The sequence below is a fragment of the Manis javanica genome, chromosome X (genome assembly GCF_040802235.1).
Source record: "Manis javanica isolate MJ-LG chromosome X, MJ_LKY, whole genome shotgun sequence".
Classification (NCBI taxonomy): Eukaryota; Metazoa; Chordata; class Mammalia; order Pholidota; family Manidae; genus Manis; species Manis javanica.
In genome coordinates this window covers 61,505,161-61,521,119 of record NC_133174.1, presented here as the reverse complement: position 1 = coordinate 61,521,119, position 15,959 = coordinate 61,505,161, and the positions used below count along the sequence as shown (strand labels likewise).

General features: G+C 42.8%; 1 protein-coding gene and 1 long non-coding RNA gene across 5 annotated transcripts in view; one reads left to right on the top strand and one right to left on the bottom strand.

Moving 5' to 3' along the window:
• The window catches only part of CHIC1 (cysteine rich hydrophobic domain 1), a 295,686-nt gene that overhangs the window by 142,165 nt on the left and 137,562 nt on the right, over positions 1–15,959 (bottom strand). The window lies entirely within an intron of this gene.
• The window catches only part of LOC108391945 (uncharacterized), a 34,432-nt gene continuing 20,645 nt past the window's right edge, over positions 2,173–15,959 (top strand). The window contains exon 1 of the long non-coding RNA XR_001851889.3: positions 2,173–15,118. This is a non-coding gene — a long non-coding RNA (uncharacterized lncRNA). The remainder of the gene's footprint in view (positions 15,119–15,959) is intronic.

The window sequence follows — 15,959 nt, the reverse complement described above, 5'->3', positions numbered from 1 at the left end:
ATACCTGCTTTTAATTTTTTTTCCTTGCCCATCGGGGCTGCGGATACCTGCTTAGATTTTTTTTTTTCATCGCCCAGCCAGGCTTTCTATGGATGGAAAAGTATTGGGTTTTGTGTTCATTATACTATCTGGAATGGCTACAAATTTTTGCTGCTAATCGTTTGGTGTGTGAGTGGACCTGCGGCTTTGGCTGGGAGACGGCTTTGCAGTTAGGCTAAGGGTTGGTCAGGCTGGGGAGGAAAGATGGCGGCCACTTTAGATTTGTTGCCCAGCTCGGCTGAGGGCTAGTTGCTTGAGCTAAGTATAAATGAGGAAAGCAAGATGGATAACGAGACCGGCAGAAGCAGTTTCATGCGCTGCATGAGGTATAGGTTTTGAATGAGCCGACTTGGGGCTTGTTAGGAGCTTTACATGGTGAGGTAGTAAGAGAGGATTGCCCTGTCATAAGGGGCTAGTCGAAAATGAGAGGGAGAATATTTAGTCACAGGGTTCAAAATGGCGATTTTGACTTTTTGCGGCGTTGCTCAGCATGGCTGTCTGCTTTGTTAAGTGTCTAAAATGGCGGATCCAATTTTGCTGCAGTTTAAATGGCGGGAAGGCCACATCATGGTGATGTCTTTGTTCTCGGGCACAGCATGGCGGTGGAAATATTCTGTTACATAGTAAAAGATGGCGGCAGTACTTGCTGCAGTGTAAAACATGGCGGGCTCTTTTCTTTTCCGTGTGCATTTCCTGACAGGTTTTGCCTCAGGGACAATATGGCAGACCTTGTCATGTGTATGTCATGGCAGTTTTTAACGTGGACGTCATGGCGGGTGCTTTTACCCTGTACATTCGTGGCGGGCTTTGCACCTAGGTGGGCCTGCCGCATTGTTAAAGATGGCGGGGTTTGCCGCGCTTGCAGTGTTTGCCGCGAAGGTGGGAGAGGTGGGCTGGACAGTGTTGGATTGCCGCATGACCCACCCAATCAGAAAGGTGGTAGAATTAAGTACAGCCAATTAGTGGCGGATGGAATTAGACTGAGTTAGTATAGCACTTTGGTGTGGTCTTTATTTAGCTAGTCAGGAGGAAGCAGCAGAGGAGCCACGTTTGTATGACTGCTCCCAGTGGGTGGTACCCAAGGTCTTTCCAAGGACATTTGGCCTTTCCACTTCCCTCCCCTCTCACTCGCTCCCTCCCCTCCAGCATTGTTTCTCACAGCGCTGGGTATTTGGCTGTGCCGGTTGAACCTCACGCCATTCCTCTGCATTGGTGCCATGGCCTAAGGCTAGTCTGCTCCCCACTGGCCTCTGCAATAATGCACTGTGGCCAGAGGCAATGCTCTATGCCTGCCAATTGTGATCATGGCGGGTGAGTTGTGGCAAGGACCAGAATGGATCGCAGATGATTGGTGGCCAACAGGTGGCAGAGAGGAATCCCTGCCTTCCTCAAGAGGAACACCTACCCCGTGGCAAATGCTGGGGTCGGATTTTGATTTCTTTATATCTTGGATATCAATCATAATGTAGTTCATGTGGTTTGCTAGTATTCATTTTAAGCCTTAAGTGACTATTACGGAAATGTATTTAGGGGCTTTATTTGTAGAATTCACTTCAGTTACACTTAATGAATTTTCATTTTTGGGTTCCTTAAAATTTTTGGAACTTTAAAATTTATTTACAGATTGCTTAAGTTTTTTTTTTTGCTGTAGATACTTAAAAAATTTGGTATTTAAATTTTTTTAACTTTTACTTTGTAATCAATAAACTACTTCCCTTTGGAATTTTTAAGAGTTTTATGCACAGAAATAATTAAAATTTTAACTATATGACAGAATGTAAAAAGGAGTATTTGAAGGTCCACTCTGGTCTAGGTCTTGCTTTTGTTCCCATCCTAATGCTGCACTAATGACCAACCTATCAGGCAGAAAACTTGAATTCCTGCAGTCTTGTTTCCTCTACTAAAATATATTATAGTGGAGTATTAATGCCCACAATTTGAATTTTCTATTGTGCCCTGCTTCCAGTGCTGCCCTCAGCAATACCCGATCTAGCTCTAGCCCCAGCCCCAGCCCCAGCCCCCAGCCCCCAGCCCCGGCCCCAGCCCCAGCCCCAGCCCCAGCCCCGGCCCCGGCCCCAGCCCTGGCCCCGGACCCTGTCCCAGCCCCTGTCCCGACCCCTGCCTCTGCCCCTGCCCCGAGCCCAGCCCTAGCCCCAGCCCCGGCCCCGGCCCAGCCCCAGCCCGAGTCCCAGTCTTAATTCTCTCTAAAGCGACTCAGTTTGCATTAAATAGATGCTCAAAGTAGGTTGTCCATTTCACATTCTTTAGACTGGGATACCCTATCTACCTCCAGCATTGCTCATATTCAGTGCTATCTAAGTCATCATTTTCAATTAATGTGCCCAATCCCGTTTGTCCAATGTCCCATGTTAGAACAAAGAATCTGTACCCTTCACATTAATGTTAATCAAGAGCTTCGTATCAGATAATTATTGTCCATAATTGTAGTTACTTCTCAATCCCCTGCCTTTAGGGAAGGAGAAACCTTTCCTCTGCCATTGCTGCAGTAGTCACAGTCCCAATTTTCTGGGAAATGTTCATATATTGTGCTGACCCACCTCCATCTGAACTCTGCACCGAGTGAAATTCTAATTGACCATAACCTTACCCATTGGATTAAATCCCACCCTTTTGCATTTAGCATGGGGTGCAGAGAACTCAAGTCTTTGGTTCAACACTTAATGTGTTTAGTCCCAATTACCATAGCCTTGTTCATTAAACAAGGCACCCTATCATTTTTGCCCACATTCTAGGGTGTTCTGCTATTCTTGGACAATTAAAGTACCAAGCTGTAATTGCACATTGTCTTGTCCATTAATCAAAAGACGTCCATCCCATTTGTATTGCTGATAGGCAGTGCTGACTACCTGAGACCACATTCCCTGAATTATTATTGAGTTGAATCCCAAATGTTCATACCCCATTCATTACACAAGTACTTTGCAACTTCTTTGTACTACAGCGAGGCACATTCTCAAAAGTTCTTTACTTTGAAATATTAATGGTACCATAAAACTGCTCATGGTCCTGCCTAACAGTTAAGACCCACTTATGCTCTTTCATTGCTCCTAGGTAGTGTAGACCACCTACCACCATACATTAATCTATAAAACCCCCACCACCCACTGTCCCACTAGTTAGCATAGGATATCCCTTACCACTATGTCATTACTTGTGAAGAGTTCTGAATACTCAAGTTCCCTTCTCTTAAAATTAATGTGCATAACTGTATATATCCATGGTCCGGTGCAATAAAAAATAGAATTTCTCACCTCACCTCTTTGGGATATTGCTAGGGAATGCAGATTATTCAAGAACTCAGTTCTTGGGCATTTAATTTACAGTTGCAGTTCTCCAGAGTCCTGGCCATTGGACAGGGCCTCTGTAGCCCATCTGCATGCTGTAATGTGGCCAGATCATACAAGGAACCTTCTCTTGAATTGGTAATGTCAATGATTACATTCATCCATGTCCTGTGAACTAGCTACACCCATTCCATTTGTTTTCTCGCAGGGGACTCTTACTAAAGAAATAAGCACTAGGTCAAGATGCACAATCCTAATGGCTAGAACTGAGCCTTTCCTAATGGCTAGAACTGAGCCTTCTGTATCAGGAACCCTGTACCGTCTTTACAGTTGGAAGGTGCTGATTACCTAAGGCTATTTTCTGAAATTGTTCATGTGAAAAATTACAATCCCAGTTTTGTTCTAACCTAGGATCCCATCCCCATCTAATTTGCTTTGGATTATTGCAGAGGGTGCTTAGGCCTGTTAATGTGCTTAAATGCAGCTACAGTCCTCTATGCTAGTATGTTAGTGAAGGATTCCATCCTCCTGAAATTGCTTTACATCATTGTAGTGGGAATTTAGGACTGTTAATGTGCTTAATTACAGCTATAGTCCCTTCTGTTAGTCTACAATCCCATCCCCTTCTACTCCCTTGCATTACAGCAGACAGTATTTTCGACTATTAAGGTGCTTAAGTGCAGTTACACTCCTTTCTGCTAGTCTAGGATCCCATCCAGTCCTACTCTCTTTGCATCACAGCAGAGGGTACTTGGGACTGTTAATGTGCTTAAATGCAGCTACTGTCCCTTTTGTTAGTCTTGGATCCCATCCGCCCTAGCTCCTTTTGCATCTCACTGAAGGTACTTGGGACTGTTAATGTGCTTAAATGCAGCTACAGTCTCTTTTGTTAAGGAGGATTCCATCCTCCCCCAAGTCCCATTACATTCTTGTAGAGGATGCTTGGGACTGTTAATGTGCTTAAATGTAGCTACAGTCCATTCTATTAGTTTAGGAACCTTTCCACTTGATGTGAATTACAGGAGAGCTACTGTCCTCCCTTCTGTTAGTCTAGGATCCCATCCCCTACTACTGGCTTTGCATTACCACAGAAGGTACAAGGGACTGTTAATGTGCTCAAATGCAGCTATGGTCTCTCATATTAATCTAGGATCTTATTCACACCGAACTTCTTTTATGTTATGCAGGAGTTACTTAGAACTGTTAATGTGCTTAATTGCAGCTACAATCCATTCTATTAGCCTAGGAACAAGTCCCTTTCTACTTTATATGAATTACAGGAGAGTGAACTTGGGACTGTTAATATGCTTAACTGTAATTACAGTCTCTTACGTTAACCTAGGATCCTAACCCAACTAATTCTCTTTCCATTATTGCAGAGGATGAGTGGGCCTGTTAATGTACCTAAGTACAGTACAGTTCCCTTTGTTAGTCTAGGAAATCATGCCCTATTACTTCCTTTGCATCATAGAGGATATTTAGGACTGTTAATGTGCTTAATTGCATCTACAGTCCCTTCTGTTAGTCTAGGATCCCATCCCCCTACTACAGGGTTTGCATTACCGAGGGACTTTGAAAGTGCTTAAATGCAGCTACAGTCCCTTCTGTTAATGAAGGATTCCATCCTCCCCAACTCCTGCTGCATCACAGCAGAGGGTACTGGGGACTGTTAATGTGCTTAAATGCAGGGGTGGTCCCTTATGTTACTCTAGGATCTCATTCACACCTAACTTCCTTTACACTATGCAGGGGTTACTTAGAACTGTTAATGTGCTTAATTGCAGCTACAGTCCATTATATTTGTCTAGGAACCAAACCCTTTCTACTTGATTCAGATTACAGGAGAGCAAACTTGGGACTGTTAATGTGCTTAAATGCAATTAAAGTCCCTTATATTAACCTAGGATCACAACGTACCTAATTCTCTTTCCATTATTGCAAAGGGTGCTTGGGACTGTTAATGTACTTAAATGCAGCTGAAGTTCTTTTTGTTAGTTTAGGATCCCATCCCCTTGTACTCCCTTTGCATTACAGCAGAGGGTATTTGGGACTTTAATGTGCTTATATACACCTACAGTCCCTTTTGTTAGTATTGGATCCCATCCCCTTGTACTCCCTTTGCATTACAGCAGAGGGCATTTGGGACTTTAATGTGCCTAAATGCAGCTACACTCCCTTATGTTAGGGTACAATACCGTCCTGCCCAACACCCTTTACATCACAGTGGAGGGTAATTGGGACTGTTAATGTACTTAACTGCAGCTACAGTTCCTTGTTAGTCTACAATCCATTCTCTTCTACTGTCTTTGCATTACCACAGAGGGTACAAGGGACTGTTAATGTGTTTAAATGCAGCTGTAGTCCCTTATGTTAATCTAGGATCTCATTCGCACCTAACTTCCTTTACATTATTCAGTGGTTACTTAGGATTGTTCATGTGCTTAATTGCAGCTACAGTCCATTCTATTAGCCTAGGAACCAATCCCTTTCTACTTGATGTGAATTACAGGAGAGCAAACTTGGGACTGTTAATGCACTTAAATGCAGTTAAAGTCCCTTATATGAACCTAGGATGCAACCCACCTAATTCTCTTTCCATTATTGCAAAGGGTGCTTTGGACTGCTAATGTGCTTAAATGCAACTGAAGTTCTTTTTGTTAGTTTAGGATCCCATCCCCTTGTACTCCCTTTGCATTACAGCAGAGAGTATTTGGGACTTGAATGTGCTTAAATGCAACTACGATCCCTTCTGTTAGTGAAGGGTTCCGTCCTCCCCAACTCCCGCTGCACCACAGCAGAGGCTATTTGGGACTGGTACTGTGCTGTAATGCAGCTACAGTCTGTTTTGTTAACCTAGGATCTCATACCCACCTAACTCGCTTAATGCTATTACAGAGGGTACCTGGACTGCTGATATGCTTAAATGCAGCTCTTGCCCCTTAAATATGTTTGGGATTGCATCCTTCTAGAGAGTACTTTGCATCATAACAGAGAGTACTTGGACTGTTAATGTGCTTAACTGCAGCTATAGTCCATTCTGTTAGCCTAGGAACCAGTCCCTTACTACTTCGTATGAATTACAGGGGAGTAAACTTGGGACTGTTAATGTGCTTAAATGCAATTATAGTCCCTTATGTTAACCTAGGATCGCAAACTACCTAATTCTCTTTCCATTATTGCAGAGGGTGCTTGGGACTGTTACTGTGCTTAAATGCAGCTATGGTCCCTTATGTTAATGTAGGATCTCATTCACACCTGACTTCTTTATATTATGCAGGGATTACTTAGGACTGTTAATGCGCTTAATTACAGCTACAGTCCACTCTTTTAGCCTAGGAACCAGTCCCTTAATACTTGATGTGAATTACAGGAGAGTGAGCTTGGGACTGTTAATGTCCTTAAATGCAAGTACAGTCCCTTTATTAGTCTTTGATCCCATCCCCTTCTGCCCCCTTTGCATCACGGCAGAGGGTATTTGGGACTTAAATATGCTTAAATGCAGTCATAGTCCCTTATTAACCTAGGATCCCAACCCACCTGATTAATTTTCTACATATTGTAAGGTATGCTTGGGACTTTAATGTGCTTAAATGAAGATACTATCCCTTCTGTTAGTGCAGGATTCCATTCTCCCCAACTCTCCTTGCATCACAGCAGAGGGTATTTGGGACTGTTGCTGTGATTTAATACAGCTGATGTCCCTTTTGTTAACCTAAGATCCCATTCCCACCTAACTCCCTTAACGCTATTACAGAGGGTAGCTGGACCGTTGACATGCTTAAATGCAGTTTTTGCTCCTTACATATGTTTAGATTCCATCCTTCCACCTTCCTTTGCATCACAACAGAGTACTTGGGACTGTTAATGTGCTTAAAAGCTGGTATAGTTCCTTTTGTTGGTAGGATCCCATCCCTTTCTACTCATATTTGCATTACTACAGAGAGTACTTGGGATTGTTAATGTGCTTAAATGCAGTTATTGTTCCTTATGTTGGGGTAGGATTCCACTCTCCCCACACCTTTTGATCATAGTGGAGAGTACTGGGACTGCTAGCATGCATCTTTAGTCCCTTCTGTTAGTCTTGGAACCTATCCCAACCTAGTCTCTCCGACCACAGAGGGCACAAAGGACTGTTAATGTGTTTAATGTGGCTGTGGTCCCTTCTGTTAGTCTAGAATCCCATCCCCTACTACTGTCTTTGCATTACCACAGAGGGTACAAAGGACTGTTACTGTGCTTAATTGTAGCTATGGTCCCTTATGTTAATCTAGAATTTCATTCACACCTAACTTCCTTTACATTGTACAGGGGTTACTTAGGACTGTTAATGTGCTTAACTGCAGCTACAGTCCACTCTATTAGCCTAGGAACCAGTTCCTTTCTACTTGATGTGAATTACAGGAGGGTAAATTTGGGACTGTTAATGTGCTTTAATGCAATTAAAGTCCCTTATGTTAACCTAGAATCCCAACATACCTAATTTTCTTTACATTACTGCAGAGGATGCTTGGGACTATTCATGTGCTTAAATGCAGCTACAGTGCCTTCTGTTAGTCTTGGATCTCATCCCCTTCTGCTCCCTTTGTGTTAAGAGCAGAGGGTATTTGGGACTTGCTGTGATTTAATGCAGCTGGTGTCCGTTTTGTTAAAGGAGGATCCTATACCCACTTAGCTCCCTTAGCACTATTAGGTAGGGTACCTGGACCATTGATATGCTTAAATGCAGTTTTTGCTCCTTAAATATGTTTAGATTCCATCCTTCTACCTTCCTTTGCATCACAACAGAGAGTACTTGGGACTGTTAATGTGCTTAAAAGCCGCTATAGTCCCTTTTGTTCATAGGATCCCATCCCTTTCTACCCGCTTTTCATTACCACAGAGGGCACAAGGGACTGGTAATATGTTTAATGTTGCTATCTTCCCTTATTAGTCTGGGATCCCACCCCTCCTACATTACTTCAGGGTACAAGGGACTGTTGATGTGCTTAAATGCAGTTATGGTCCCTTATGTTAACCTGGAGTCTTATCCCCACCTAACTCCCTTTGAATTATTGAAGGGTAACGTGAGACTTAATATGCTTAAATGAAGCTACAGTCCTTTTAGTTATTGTAGGGTATCACCCCCTTGTTGCTTTGCATTAAAAGAGAGTACAGGGAACTTCTCATGTGCTTAAATTCAGTTACAATCCCTCCTGTTAGCTTAGGATCCAATCCCCATATGACTCCCTTTACATTATTGCAGAGGGTACAAGGGACTTTTACTGTGCTTCATTGCAGCCACAGTCCCTAATGTTAACCTAGGATGGCATTCCCCCTCCCACTTTCTTTGCATTAACACAGAGGGTACGAGGATTGGTAATGTGTTTAAATGTACCTGTGGTCACTTAATAATAATCTAAGATCCTGTCCTCATCTAATGCCCTCTACATTGCTTTGGAGGGTACAAGGGACTGTTAAAGTGCATAAATGCAAGCTCTGGTCCCTTATGTTAATCTAGGATCCCATTCCCACCCAACTCCCTTTGCATCACTGCAAAGGGTTTCTGGGACTGTTAATGTACTCAAATGCAGCCAGAGTCCCTTTTGTTAGTCTAGGATCTCATACTCTCCTACTCACTTTGCATTACCACAGACAGTATTAGGGGCTGTTAAGTGCATAAATGCATGTGTCCCATCAGTTAACCTAGGATCCCATCCCCACCTAACTCCTTTGCATTATTGCAGAGGGTACCTGGGACTATTAATATGCTTGTAAATGCACTGCAGTTCCTTTTGTTAGTCTAGGATCCCATCCCTTTCTACTTGTGCATACCTCAGGGTAGAAGGGACTGTTAATGTGCTTAAATGCATCTCTTGTCCCTATGTTAACCTAAGATCCCATCCCCTCCAACTCCCTTTGCATTACTGTAGAGGGTACTTGAGACCTTTAATGGGCTTGATTGTAGCTGCGGCCCCTTCTTTTAGTCAAGTTTCCCTTGCCCTCCAATTCTCTGCTTTTTAGTAGAGGGCACTTGGGATTAATGATGTGCTCATCTGCAACTGTGGTCCCTTGAGTTAATCTAGGATCCCATCCCTTCCTACTCTTCTGTAGGACTTGGGGGTACTTGGGACAGAAAGGTGCTTAATTGTAGCTAGAGTCCTGTATGTTAGTCTAGGATCCCATGCCCTCCAACTCCCTTTACATTACCTGGAAGGATTTGGGGGACCATTAAAGTGCTCAGTTGCAGCTATGGTCTTATGTTGGTCTAGTTTCCCATCCTTTTCACTCCTTTTGTATGACCTGGAAGCAGATTTGGGACTATTAACATGCTCATTTGCAGCTGTGGTCCCTTCTTTAGTCTGGAGTCGCCTGCCCTCTAACTTACTTTCCTTTACCATAGATGGTACTTTGGACTGTTAATGTGCCTAAATGAAGGTATGGTCCCTTTTGTTAATCTAGGATCTCACCTCCTTTCCATTACTTGGTTGCAGATTTGTTACTGAAAGGTGCTTAACTGCAGCTGTGTTCTGTTGTGGTAGTCTAGGATCCAACACCTTCCAACTCCTTTGCATTACAGCAGAGGGTGTTTGGGGCTGTTAAATGCTCACTTGTAGCTGTGGTCCTTTCTCTTGTCTGGAATCCTATGTCACCAACTCCTCTGACGTTCCCTGGCAGTTTTCGGGACTATTAAAGTACACCATTTCCCATGGTCTTATACTGCATTTACAGTACTTGGGATTGTATTTGGGACTGTTAAAAGTGCTTAATTGAGCTGTGGTCCCTTCCTGTTAGTATGGTTTCCCATGGCCTCTTTACCCTCTTTGCATTACACAGAGGGTACTTGGGACTTTGAAAGTGCTTAACAGCAGCCATGGTCCCTTTTGTATTTTAGGATCTCATGACCTCCCACTCCCTTTACATTACCTGGAAAGGTTTGGGGCTGTCAAAGTGCTCGATTGTAGCTGTGGTCCCTTTCTGCTAGTCTGGGGATCCATGCCTTCCAATTTCGTTTGCATTACCACAGAGAGTACTTGGGACTGAAGGCAGGTGTGATCTCTTTTGTTAGTTTAGGATCCCATAATCTCCTAATCCCTTTATGTTACCTGGGAAGGCACTTGGGACTGTTAAGGTGCCTAACTGCAGCAGTGGTCCCTTCTGTTAGTCTATGATACAGTCCCCTCCTACTCCCTTTTCATTACCTCCATGGTACTTGAGATTGTCAAGGTGCATCCCTTCCTCTCACACCCTGTTAGCATTACAGCATTACCTGCTGAACACAAGGCTGCCTTTTTTGCACTGTTACTGTGCATAATTGCATTTGTCCCTCTTACTCTGCAGTATATAAAATCCTCACTTATTTCCCTTGTATTCATCAGTGGATGTCCTTTACTCAAGACCTTTGTGCCTGGATAAAGTGAGCTGTGGTAATTGACTATAGCTATGTCTTTCATTTAAGTCCCCTGTACTCTTTGTTTAAAAGAAGGTGTATTAACTACAACATTTACTTTTTCTGGGACTACTGATGTGCAAAATTCCAATGTTCATGGTCCCTCCCTTTAATATCCCACCTGTTTCATATTACAGCAGGGGATGCTAGTCACCCAAAGTCCTTCATTCGGGACTTTTAATGCACATATGCCCTCCTGATAATAAGCTAATATCCTTATTTCTTGGTATTATAGCAGGGGTATTATACTGACCACCTGAAGTCTTTTCTTTTGGCCAGTTTAATGTGCAAAATTGCACTAGGACCTGATCCCCATCACACCTCCTTTACATGAGGGTGCTGAGTATCTATGGCTACTTCTCCTGTACAGTTTAAGTGTGCATAATTTCAGTAATCCATGCTCCTTTATGTCAGAATGGGATCCCACTTCCTCACCCCATTTACATTACTGCAGGGGCTTCTGGCTAGCCAAGATTCACTCTCTTGGATTGTTAATGTGCAGAGTTATATTTACTTCTGCACCTGTATATCACGTTTAAGACCCTCTTCATATTATTAATATTCCAGCAGGAGGTGCCTATTGCTCAAGACCTTACACACTAATGTACTTAATGTATACACTCTTATTGTCTTATAGACACACTAAGTTGTCCACTACTGTGCCTTTTAGATCATATTCTGCACTTACTGAAACAGGTACTGTCACACATCATAAAGCCCTTCTCTTGGGACTGTGGATATGTAATTACAGTTGTCCGTGGTCTTGGGTTACCTTGGGTTCCTGATTGCTTTTCATACCCTCTTTGCTTTACTGCATGGGTTACTGTCCACTTACGGCCCCTCTCTCAAACTGTGAATGTGCATGATGACAATTACATTACGATCCTTTCCCCTCACAGTCCCTTTTAAGTTTTGCAGGAATTTTTACCCCTAAGGGGCCATTTCTTGGCCTGTTAATATGGTTAATTGTCTTTGGGTTCCTGTGAATTAGGCAAGGACACCTCCCCCCACCCCCTTCTCTTTCAGCAGGGAGGGCCCCTTCCCCAAGAATGTTAAACTTGGACAGTCCAGGTTCACAATTGCAATCAACCACAGCCATGCACCTTGGACATTAATGTGCATAATTGCACATGGCTTGTCCCACTTAAGATCCTACCCTCTCAGACCCCTTTTGTAGTACAGCAGGGGTACTGGTCACTAAGGCCTCTTTTCATGGCTTGCTATTGTGCATAATTGCATTTATACATGTTCCATTACACTGGATAAGGATATCTCTCTCCCCTCCCCCTTGGACTTTTAGCAAGGAATGCTTATTACCTTAAGATCCTTCTATTTTATACAAAGTGCACAATTTTAATTGACCACACCATTTCCCTGGACATTAATGTACATAACTGCAACTTATTTTGCACTACTCTATTGCCTTCAAGTATACTTGGACCCTTAAGTGCTGATCCCTCAGTTCCCTTTTCTTGTTCTGTTTTATGTGCATAATTGCATTTGTCTGGGGTCTTGTACACTAGACAAGGACCACTCCCCCTCACCGCCAGCCCCCCCCACTTCCTCTGCCTTCCTATATGATAAGATGGAGCCCACTGCTAAGACCTTTACATTTAGACAGTTAAGTACAGAATTGCAGTGTTCCACAACTGTCACTTCCAGGACTGTTGTACCTTTGCATTACTGCAGGGGATACTGTTTTCCCCCAAGGCCCCTTCTAGAGGACTGTTAATATACATAATTGAAACTACTGTCTTCCTCAGCAGATGTCTTAAAGTCTTATCGCCTCAGCTTCCCTTTACAGTACAACAGTGTGCACTGATCAACCAAGGCCCTCTGCTGTGCAACTGCATTTTCTCCTGTACACTAGATAAGGGCCCTCCCTACCAGCTTCCTTAGCATTTTCAGCAGGCAGTGCCCACTATTCAGGACCCTCACTTGGAAAATATATGTGCACAGATGCAATTTCCTCAGCATGTCTTATAGCAGATCCCCTGTATCCTCTGCTTAGAGAAAGGAGATACTGGTTACCTAATGCTCACCCTTTTGGACTTTAATGTGCATAATTGCAATTGTCCATCTCTGCTGTTGGATTAGGATTGCAGCCCCTCAACCTCTTTGCATCAGGGGCATGTTAACCATGAGTGAGCTCTTCTGGAGATAATATTAACGTGTATAATTGTATTTATATATGGACCTGTACAATAGGAAAGGATGCTCTGTGCCCCTACTGCTGCCTGTGTATTGCTGCTGAGGTATGCTATCAGGACCTTACCTCTTCGACAATTAATATGGACCAGTAACAATGAATCAAAGTACTGATCATTAGATAGGACCCTTGTACCCCTTTTCCATACATACATCAGGGATACAAAGGCCCCTTTCTTGGACTATTAATGTGAATATCACAGTTGTCTCTGCCCTTTTCTGTTAAGAGTAGGATACCATTTGCTTTTGCCCCTTTTGCATTACTGCAGGGGCAGCTGATCATACAAAACTTCCTGGGACTGTTAATGAGCATGATGGCAATTAGCAATGAGTTTTTCCTTCCTGGCCTTGTTAGGCAAAACACTCCCAGCCCCAGTTGCCCATGGTATTATCCAGTATAAACACTGCAGTATGCCATGAACCTGTCCATCAAACAGTGACACATACTCCCACTCCTTTTGTATTGCTGCAGTGTGTATGAAATTCCCAGTAGTCATGGTCATACCCTTGTCTTCCCTCTCCCCACCTCCTGCCTGCCTTTGGACCCTTAGGAACTATTAATGCTTACGATTCCAGGAGTCCATGTATCCCGCCATTAGACAAGATAGGGCTCCTCTGCCCCTCCCACCTCCACGTTGCCCCTTTGCATTGTTGCTGGGGAATGTTCATTGGGCAAGGAAGGCCCTTTGTCTTGGAGTTCAGATGTTCACAATCTCAGATGTCATTGGTTTACCCACTTTGTATTGCTCCAATGCCTCAAGTTGCACTTTCCCTGGTCCTGCCCATCAGAAATGGACCCCTGCACTTCCCTTCTTTGCATTGCTCTTGAGTAGCAGTGACTACCCAAGCCCCCTCTGTGTATTAATACAGTACTGACCATCCTATGTTTCAGCCCATCAGACCAGTATCTCCATACCACTTTGATGTATTTGTGCAGTGTTGACTACAAGCAGCAGGCCTGAACTAGGTGGATGGGCCTTCACTCCTTTTCTTGCATTTATGAATGATCTCAGTTCAATTATTGTCACATTCTGGGGACAGGAACCATCCCTGCCCACCCTTGTTACTGCTTTACTGGGGAAAATATTAGAGGTAGCTGGATTGCCACCCTTTAGGATTTTTAATATATATGTACAAGTATCAGTTGAAAATTATCTCCCCAGAGAGGGTTAGCATTATCTCTGCATTCTTCTTTCAGAGCAGGCTCCTGGCTAAGAATCTCTCAGTTGTTGACTATTGCTATGGTACAGTGTCAGTTGCCAGGATACAACCAAACCGTTGCTGTTAAGTTTTTATTTTTTAAGAAAGACATGTGGATTGCAAGATGGAACTGATAACCTGGTCATTAAGTTTCCGAAGTCTAAAAACCCCATTTTTATGATGTGCTTGATGACCAGTGTCTCTCATTTGATTAAGGGTGGTGGGTCTGTGGATAGACCACTGTGACGCTTCCTGTTTTAGTATGAGCAAAGTAGTTCTGGAGTGGAAATCTTAAGAACAGTACGTTTGGGTTCTACCACCATTTTAAACCATTTTAAAACTATTCTTTGTTTGGGCTTTACCATCATTCACTATTAGAAAAACTGCCTAAACTTTCTAACACTTAAATTTCTTCATCTGGAGCACCAGGCAGTCCTTAACTTATTTCAAGAAGATTGCTATAAAAGGATGTAGAGAACAGAATGCTGAGGTGCTTTTGAAAACCACAGATCACCTTGTTTGATTAACTTATTATATAAAATACACCCTGTTTAATTCAGCTTATTTAAAGTAGCCTGAAGCACCACACTGAAGTGAGGACTTAGAAATGATGGGACCAGTTTCCCTGTTTTATATTAAAAGAAATGTAAGCCAAGATCTAATCATTATTCTGGATATAAATGTCAACAGTGAGATAGCTGCCTTGTAAAAATGAATAATAAGCCAGCCTTTAGTGTGCAGGGTGTTTGGTGGCAGAGAAGTATTAAATACGGAACTTCTGAAGCAAATAACTAGTCATCACAGCAGCAGTTCTTTGTAATCACTGAAAAAGAATACTATTCCTCTGAGAAGAATGTCAAGATTGGCCCAGCTCAGGGTGCAGTTTGCACTACTGCTCCTTGGACATCTGTAAGAAGAGTCTCTGGCTCTTTAGGATACTGTAAGTACTACTTTGTAGCTATTAAGTAATCTTTTCCCTGTTCTATTTTCTTTCTCTTAGATGCTACCCAGAGAAGTCAGAGGGTCCTATATGTCTCCCTCTCTGTTCTCACCTCATCTGCAATTTATGTATACATCACCACATGACTTAACCAACAGAATTATAAAATTAATGTTGTGTACCTAGCCCTCCACTAGGTTGCACTGAATAGAGGGGTAGAAATGATATAGTCCTATATAATCCCATCCCAGAGATGGTTGTATTGTTGAGAAGCTAATATAAATGCATTTGAAACAACTTTAGGAAATGATAATCAAGTGCTGTCTCGTGAATTAGAAGTTACAGAGTTTTAAGAAGAGAACCTGCTAGGGTATGAAGTTGATAGGATAAACTTAAAAAAAAAAGGAGTTGAGTTTACCTTTTCTCTTTGGTCCAGGATCTGATTAATACTGCAGCCATCTGCCTAGTCCAGTTGGTTTATTTAAATGTCATTTGGTTTTTACCTCTTGGATTGAAGAGGTAAGGCCTAGTCATTTTGTTTGGCTATATGCCAAGGCTGGCAAATTGTTGATGGTTAAATCTCATTAAAAGCTTGAGCTTTTTAAGGCTCAAAAATTGGTGGTATAAATCTGATAATGTTGGCTTTGTGTACCTTTTTATTCTATCTCTGCCCAAGAACAGGTGAGAATAGTGGAGCCTTTTTAGTATGAGGTATTTTTGGAACCTGTTTGGCAAGAGGGCAGTGGAGGTGTGTTAAGTTTTGTAAGAAAACCATGACCTTGACCACTTTATGATGAAGTTGATGTATCTTCTTCCCCCTCACCTTTTTCAACAGTTATCT